The 9,147-nt window shown below is 46.0% G+C and overlaps 1 protein-coding gene across 3 annotated transcripts in view; it reads right to left on the reverse strand.

Moving 5' to 3' along the window:
- Positions 1-932: 932 nt before the first annotated feature.
- BTBD8 (BTB domain containing 8) overlaps positions 933-9,147 on the reverse strand; it is a 51,797-nt gene continuing 43,582 nt past the window's right edge. For all 3 annotated transcript variants that reach the window (XR_015054838.1, XR_015054839.1, XR_015054837.1), the window contains 3 exons: positions 7,260-7,458; positions 6,882-7,019; positions 933-5,976 (listed from right to left, as the gene is read on the reverse strand). The gene's annotated coding sequence lies outside the window, so the exon portion shown is untranslated. The remainder of the gene's footprint in view (positions 5,977-6,881; positions 7,020-7,259; positions 7,459-9,147) is intronic.

Genomic DNA, 9,147 nt, shown 5'->3' on the forward strand with positions numbered 1-9,147 from the left:
ATTTTATGTGAATTAATACCATGGAACGATAGGACGGACGAAGGATTCCAACAAAACCTTTCAGCATCCAGTGGAGGCCACCATCAGATTGGGAACAAATCCGTCCACCTCATTTATCTCCTCCACCTCGTCGACCTCACCAACCTCCTCAAACTCATCTTCCTCCTCCATCTGTACTTCATCTACTTTCACCATCTCATCTACCTCCTCCACCTCATCTAACTCCTCAATCTCATCTACTTCCTCCACCTCATCTACATCCTCCTTCACCTCCACCTCAACAAAAAATATTTCCTGTATCGTTTCCAGAAAAACCTTTCACCGTCCACTGGAGGCTGCCGTCAGAATGGAAAGAAATTCTGCCACCTCATCTACCTCCACCTCCTTTTCCTCCTTCACCTCAACAATATGTATATTCGTCTGCATCATTTCCAAAGCATGCCCAGAATCCCTCACTACCATCCACTGCACCAACGAGGATGTCCCCACAGAAGCTCATTGCACATTCTGCCTCAACTTCAACAGCTCATCGTCGCTCCAACCGAACAATGGAGCCTTATCTGGGCCCTCTATCCTCATCATCTTCTTCAATGGCCAAAACTCACTCGAAAATGGGGATAACAGCTGCACCTCCACCTTCCCCGTTGACCCCACAAGTTGCAGCACCAGCATTTGAGGTTTCCCATTTGCGATCATCTAACAGGCGTTCTCACATCCCTCGCTCTGAGCCTGCTGGCCAGCCCAAGATCCCGAAATCCATCCAGTCCCCAGGTGGTGGTGTGAAACCCCGACCTTCACACGACCAGCGGCGTGGAAATGTTAAAATGTTTTACCTTTTTTCTTCCCAAGTACCACATCAAACAACAACTCCCGAACCGGGCAGAAGAGCCTCAACCTCATTTGGTGGTGCAGATACAGATACACAATGCCAGTAAAATTTAAAAACATTTATTGAACAAACAAACAGATTTATATGTGCGCGCACAGGAGATCCTGGACAGACAGATTCATTCCAGATCTTTCAACATAATTAGAGAATCTTAGTCTTTATATAGTTTCCAGTAAGACAAAGTTTTTATAATTTTCTGACACTGACGCCAGTTTGCCCGGTCTTGATAATTTCCAGGTGAACCTTATCTTCAGTATTCTTTGACAGCTCCTGCTTAAATGGTTGGAACACAATCTCAAACCCGGACATATGAATCGCACAGAATGCTAGAATGACGTCAAACGCCAACTCGAATGGCCATTAAAACAAGTTTCCATCTTATGTAGGTTAAAAATCAGTCTGCTTCTCCGAAAACTGGGAAGATATATTATCTTGAGGCGACCAGAGCTTAGTGGATACACCTGGACATTTTCTTACATCCACATTCCAACTTGTTTGTATCTTTAATACAAAATTCTCAACATAGTTCTGCATGACAGACAATTCTTTATATTCAACTTACTGGCAAAGTTCAACCTGTTTACACATTTAATATACAGGTGATCTTTCCAGACAGAGGAGAAATATAATTATGTTAATTCCAAATGGATACACACTAAAAACCTCATATCATATTTGAGTACATTTTATTTTAGGATAAATATATTTTATTTGAATATCAAGTTTTAATCATCATCAATTTTTTTTATCACCCCCAAACCCATCATGATAAAAATGTATCGACAGTGGTCTCGATGCAATGAGGAACCAACATCGTGGAACTCCTACATTTCACAAGCGAAGACATAGTCCACCTTCGACATCCAGAGACATTTCAGTTTACCCAGGTCAACATCAGGCTCCAAACATGACTCTCCTATCACTTACAGGTCGAGACAGTGGAGAGATCTGTGACGTCAAGAGGACACTCAAGCAGCACAAGCCCAGTCAATCACACGTCATCTTGGATAACAAGTACAGGCCAAGCCAAACACACGTCAACTAGGATAACACAATTCATCCATTTCCAAGATTGCTTTCTTACTTGTCTCACCAAACCAGACAGGACTCGGTCTCTACGTGTGCGACATATTCAAGCGAGCAGCATGTCATCTCCAAAAGCCCTCTCCGACAACCTCCTCTTATCCCGATCCCAACTTCACCCCCATGCCTTCTTTTCTCCTCACTTCACTCTCCTTTCTTTCATTACCTTTTCTTCTCCCCCTGAACTCCCTCCCTGATACTATTCACTACGTCGATGAATCCTGATATTTTTGGAATCCACATAAAACCGCACAGATGTCCTTGTCATTTGTCTCGGACAGACTCTCGCTCTCTGCAGTTCGGACAGGCAGTCACCCGGCTGTCAGGTGTTCAACCTTCTGGTCACGCGTCCTGTCTGAGCGTTGTGAAGAGGATTTCCTCAAGGATATGGAATTATGGAACGCAGGTAGGGGATCAAAATAAGGTGTCAGTGCACTGGATTCGCACTGTCGGCCTTTACAGCACTTGTACTTTGGACTGGGTAATCACATTCGCTTGGTAAACGTGATGATAGAGCACGTGAGGCACGCACATCGTGTCCGTGAAGTACCGGTATGCTTTAACATTGGGACTAACAGAATGATCTTTCCAAATGTTTCGGAGCATGGAGGAACGGATGGAGGAGGGAAGATTCCAGATGGACCTTTCAGTATCCAGTCGAGACCACAGTCACCATGGGAAGGAATTCCTCCACCTCATCTATCTCTGTCTCCATCATTTGCAAAGCATGCCCAGGATCCCTCACCACAATCCACTGCACCAGCTGGGAGGTTCCCACAGATGCTCATTGCACATTCTTCACAATGGACCCTTACCTGGGCCCTCCATCATCATCTTCTTCAATGGCCAAAACTCCCTCGAAAATGGGGATAACTGCTGCAACTCCACCTTCCCCGTTGACCCAACAAGTTGCAGCACCAGCATTTGAGGTTTCCCTTCTGCGATCATCTAACAGGTTAGCACCTGTTGTTGCTGGTTCTCACACCCCTCGCACTGAGCCTGCTGTCCATCCCAATATCCCACAATCCATCCAGTCCCCAGGTGGTGGTGTGAAGCCCCGACATTTACTCCAGCGGCAGAGAAATGTTGAAGCTTCTGATCATGTGAGTGTCAACATCTCTCTGGGTATTCCCAGAGAGCTGCCTCAACGCCGGCGAGTCCCATCTCGTCTTCAGTTATCCTCCCCTTCTTTCCATCCATGGTGCACTGAATCACGTCTTTTGCACCTGTTTGCGCCTGTGTTATCCTCACAGTGGGGCAGACACAATGGGGCAAATGCAATGGGCAGACACAATGTCATGACCACATGTTTTAAAACCACACCTGGCTGCTGCACATGTTCTGAAAGTAAGCTGAATTGTTAAACTCTGGTTTGAGGAAGGAGTTTTTAATTGTTTGTAAGAAGCGCATGAACATGACTGGGGAAATAGTGAGTGTCGGTTTATCGGGACGTGAATCCAAACCAGCAGGGACATCACTCAAGGAATCTCGAAAGGATCACAAGACGCAAAGCCCATCCGCGTCTGCTTCGCATTCAAACTAAACTTGACGAAAACGACAGTTTTGAAAAAAAAAATTGTACATTTTATGCATTTTTTTGTTCTCCATGTTGTCATAATAAAGCGTTATTGAATATTTGATGAAAAAACTCAAATGGTAAAAATGTTATGGCCTGGACAGACACACAAGGTCATGGAATCCATCATTATTTTATATCTAGGTTATTTCAATCCTCAGATCCTCTCCACTTGCGGCCACAGTGTCTTTCAGCGCTTGCGCCCTCGCCTCGCGGCCATAGCATACGAGGCGAGGTCCTCGCGGGCTTGATTCGACTTCCTCGAATTAGTCTGCATTCCAACACCACGAGGCAAAATCGTTGTTTCTCCAGCAAGAGGGGTCCAGACACCCGTAGAGGGGGCGGGGTTTTCCCGGCTCGGCCATAATCCCGCCCAGAAAGGGCGGATCCATGGAGGTCCCTGTCCAATCAGGGCGATCAGCGCGTCAGCTCCACCAAGGCCCCGCCCCGCTCAGAGCGGTCGATAAAGGACGACGCGACCCTCAGTGTGCGCGTGTGTGGAGAGTTCTTGTGCTCGTTCGAGTTCAGAAAGTTCTTGCGTGTCCTTTGGAGTTCTTGAGAGTTCTTTGGAGGGAGCAGTTCTTGGAAGGCAGTTTGGGTGTGCTGTCGTCATTGCTGGAGCTCTCAAGCCTTGAGTCTCCGCTGGCCTTCTACAAGGAGCGACCCTGGATCCGCTATCCACCATCCAAGCTCCCACCGACCACGGGTCCCACACGTGCAGTCGTGGGCTAAGCCGCACAAACGCGGTCAGGTACCCCAACAAAACTCTGACCCCCAGCTCGACTATCCCCTTGGCTACGAGAGTCGAATAAAGACCAATTGGGTCCTTTATCATTTGGGTGTGTGTCTGTATGTGGCGCCATCCTATAAGTAAAACTGTTTAAGTGTTAATGATCATTGTAAATATTTGCTTGCATATAGTCGTGAATAGGTCTGCACTTCGTCCCTTTCTTTTATTCCTGTAAATAAAATAATTGTTTAAATGCTCCAGTTCGTTTCTCTCCTTTCTTTGATTGACCCAGTAATGGTCCGTACTTGACAATTAGTGAGGCCGTTTGGGCCGGTAAGTTGTCATTGGGACCGGCGCTGCTCTGGTAACTCCAGCTCGGCTCGGTTACGCCGGATCCGAGTCGGTACCTGCGACTCGGTCTGGACAGAGTCGGCCGAGGGTGTGGTTTCCCCGGTACCTAGACTGCGTAGGTACTTAGGTATGTTGAAATTAGGCAATTAACCCTGCCCCACGCCGTCGAAATATTGACGACCACGGTCCGCCAAGGGACCCATGACCCTCTGGAGTTGTCCGAGAGTCACGACCTAAATTTCGGGTGTTCGGTAGGAGACGACTCTACTGCTCCACGTAGTGGTCGTTTAACGCCACCAAACCCCGGCCCACAACAATATATCATGCCTTTGATACAGTTTGGCATCCTGTGTTGGTCTCCAAACTCTCTGCCCATGGCATCCAAAGCCAAACCATCGAACTTACAAACACATCAATAAGAACCTTCACCGGTCCTTATTGACTCAATCCTGCCATCTTCTGAAAGCCGATGGTCTCGTGTCGTTGGTGTTGGGTATTTATTATGACTTGTTCTCCATCCCAGTTAACATGCCATTTTATAAGCCGCTGTAAAGCGCTTTCTTTGTCTCTCCCTAACTCTTTCCAGATCTTCTTGCAATCCTCCTGCTCTTTTGTCGTTCTCCCACTTGTTGGTGTATATTTGTTGATGTATCTTTTTGTGTTTTTCATTTCTCTTCTTTGCAATCGATGGCGCTGGATTAACTGATATTTATATTCCATGTGTGGCACCTTCTATTCGCACCTCTTCCTGCAAATCTTTTGCTTTGATGTATTCTTTCATGTCTGGATACAGATGATGAATGATTGAACGCTTTGTTGCACACAGAACAATTGTAAGGTTTCTCTCCGGTGTGTATTGTTTGACGTGTTTGTAAGTTCGATGACCGAATAAACGCTTTCTTGCACACACAACACTTGTAGGGTTTCTTCCCTGAATGTAGTTTTTGATGACGGTGTAAATTTGATGAAGAAGAAAAGGCCTTCCTGCATTGTGAACACTTGTGGGGTTCCTCAACGGTGTGCAACCACTGATGTTTCAACAGATATGATGAAGAAGCAAATCCCTTCTAACACACAGTGCACCTGTGTGACGTCCCACCTGTGTGTATTTGGAGACATTCTTTTAAACACCATGAGGAGGTAAAACTTTGTTGGTAGCAGAAAAGTTGTTTGGCTTCTCACTTATTTGGCTCTCCTGTTGCAAGACATTGATACACCTGTCGCAGTTGTTGTTTGTAGACACGACCCTAAATTACTCAACATCCTGACAAACAGTCTCTGTCAGGTGATGATTGAAAGAAAGTTCTCTGTCCACCGACGAGGAACAGTTGGCCCGTGAAGACATCTCTGCAAAGAGAAAATTAAGCAGAAACATCAATAAATCACTTTTATAACTTGAGGAACGGCAGTCATGGAGGGCATAGCGTCGCCTCGCACGTTCATTCTGAACAAAAATACCATCCGTCAACTGAACACGCCACTATTATAGCGCACTGCCATTATAGCCAATATACCCGCATCATACATCCACCCAATTATGTAACACATCTTCTTGGCTTGAGTTATGAACATCAAAAATTTAATTATTCACTCACATCCGGTCAGAGATCAGACAACTGAAGTTTCAGAAATTTTTATCGGATAAGGATTTCAAGTCAACCAATTCGGATGACGTCATCACTATCACCTTATATACCACATGGGAAGTTGATGAGACATGCCAAGTTTCAATTTTTTTCATTGGGTGGTTTCAGAGAAAATTAAATCCAATTTTCCCTTTAATGCAAGATGGCTGCCATACCATGTGACATATAATGACAGGGTTAACAATGAAATATTCCACATGGGGAGTCCTTCCGATGTTTCAAGTTTTGCATCGATCGGTTGAGCGGTTACAGAGAAAACCATTTTAAAAGCAAAAATATATTGACACACACACACACACACACACACACACACACACACACACACACACACACACACACACACACACACACACACACACACACACACACACACACACACACACACACACACACACACATGGGCGTTGCAATCGTCGTATCGTATCCTCACTTCACTATGGGGTGAGACTCATGAAACAGAAACATAACAAGTCTCCTTTTTAACCCAATCTCTCAATGGTGAAGAAGCCCGACATATTTAAATATAATATTGAACCAAATTTGGACTCAAGGTTGTTACAGGACGAGCTGTAAACTGCCATCGTGGTGCTGCATCAGTGAGCATACCTTCCTCTGAAAGCAAAGGTGAGTCGCTCGTCTTCTCATCCAGTGATTCCTCGAGGACGTTAAAGATGCCACTTCAGTCCTCAAGAACAGGCCATTGTGTGCCGGTGCAGAGGCCCATAATCACAGGTAAATCTTCATCTGATTTGTTGTAAACGAGATTAAAGAGGAATCGAATGATGAATGAAGTGATGAGGTATAAAATGATGTCATACATGTACAAGAGGGAGGGGAACACGTCATGGATGGGATTTCCATTCTCAATTCAATTCCGGCTCCGCTCCAGACATCGTGACATTCACTAAATCAATGAGTTCCTGTGTGAGTAAACAGCACGGATCAGCACGGGAAACACAAGTTCTCGGTACGGAGTGAACGTACCGGGTCTGGACCCCTTGTCCTCGGGTGAACCGACCATGGACCCGCGGTCTTCCGGAGAACCTCCCGAACCGACCACGTATCCTCCATCGGAGCCCCTCGTGGATCCCGGGGTGTTCTCTGAGATCTCGGGTCATGGTGGACCGCACGTGGTGTCGGATGAAGGACGGTACGCTGTGGTAAACCGAGGGAAGAGCGCGAGCTGTTTGGGGAAAAAGCGAAGAGAGATCGCGGTGTCTGATTGGTTCTCGCCACATCACGTGTCCATGATTTAAAATAAATACGAAGATTGAAAGTTTCGTTTTAACGGATTTGTTTGTGTTTCAGATTGTGTTGTGAAAGTGAATATCGAGTTCGAGTTCCTGATTATTCGTTCCCCCAATATGAAGGTTTGAATGAAACAAAACATTCTTTTTGTTCTACTTTTATATTTACACACATTAATACCTTCACAAACCAACATACATCACTACGGGAGAGTGTGTTTCCAAGGTACAAACGTCCATCTCCTCCTCGTCCTCTTCCTTTTTTTATCAATCCAAATTATTCCTTCCTGTGGAGTTGCTTGAGGAACGGCTCGACCCTCTTGTGACGACAACTTCCCCAAAACTATTTGATTGTGTTAACGGCGACGACAGAGAGTATGAGGAAGAGGAAGATAAATAAATCTGAATTATTTAATAGTTAATGTAAGGGGAATCCCCCAACAAACTATCTATGGACCTGCCAATGTACATTTGTGACGTTCACCACCATTTAACTTGTGTGTGCATCAACGGGGGATCAAAGGTTCGCCCACTTCAAGCCACGCCCACATACATCAACGGGGGATCAAAGGTTCGCCCACTTCAAGCCACGCCCACATACATCAACGGGGGATCAAAGCCACGCCCACATCCATCCACGGGGATCAAAGCCACGCCCACTTCAAGCTTCGCCCACATCCATCCACGGGGATCAAAGCCACGCCCATTTCAAGCCACGCCCATCCACGGGGGAATCAAAGCTGCATTTCAATCCACCAAGTGTCTCTTCCTCCCTTGGTTCGTCTCCCATTGTGTGTGTCTCTCCCTCTCTCTCCCTCTCTCCCTCTCCCTCTCTCCCTCTCTCCCTCTCTCCCTCCCTCTCACTCTCTCACTCTCTCACTCTCTCCCTCTGCCTCTCTCCCTCTCTCTCTCTCTCTCTCTCTCTCTCTCTCTCTCTCTCTCTCTCTCTCTCTCTCTCTCTCTCTCTCTCTCTCTCTCTCTCTCTCTCTCTCTCTCTCTCTCTCTCTCTCTCTCTCTCTCTCTCTCTCTCTCTCTCTCTCTCTCTCTCTCTCTCTCTCTCTCTCTCTCTCTCTCTCTCTCTCTCTCTCTCTCTCTCTCTCTCTCTCTCTCTCTCTCTCTCTCTCTCTCTCTCTCTCTCTCTCTGCAGGAGTCGGTGTGTTTCAGACCTGGCAACTGGGCGAGTAGTTTTGGTGTGATTGGTGTTAGCAACAGACACACACACACACACACATACACACACAAACACACACACACACACACATAAACACACACACAAACACACACATAAACACACACAAACACACACACACACATATAAACACACACACACACACACACACACAAACACACACACACACATATAAACACACACACACAAACACACACACACACACACACACACACACACACACAGACACACACACACACACACATATACACACACACATACACACACACACATATAAACACACACACAAACACACACACACACACACACACATATAAACACACACACAAACACACACACACAAACACACACACACACACACACACAGTCAGACAGACAGAAAATGACATTTATTTTTGAGATTACTATGGATGCCTCAGCATAATCACGAGTAAAG

Source organism: Eptatretus burgeri, unplaced genomic scaffold (assembly GCF_056783735.1).
Source record: "Eptatretus burgeri isolate ZD-2024b unplaced genomic scaffold, Ebu_testis_v1 Ebu_testis_scaffold_3177, whole genome shotgun sequence".
In the NCBI taxonomy this organism is placed as follows: Eukaryota; Metazoa; Chordata; class Myxini; order Myxiniformes; family Myxinidae; genus Eptatretus; species Eptatretus burgeri.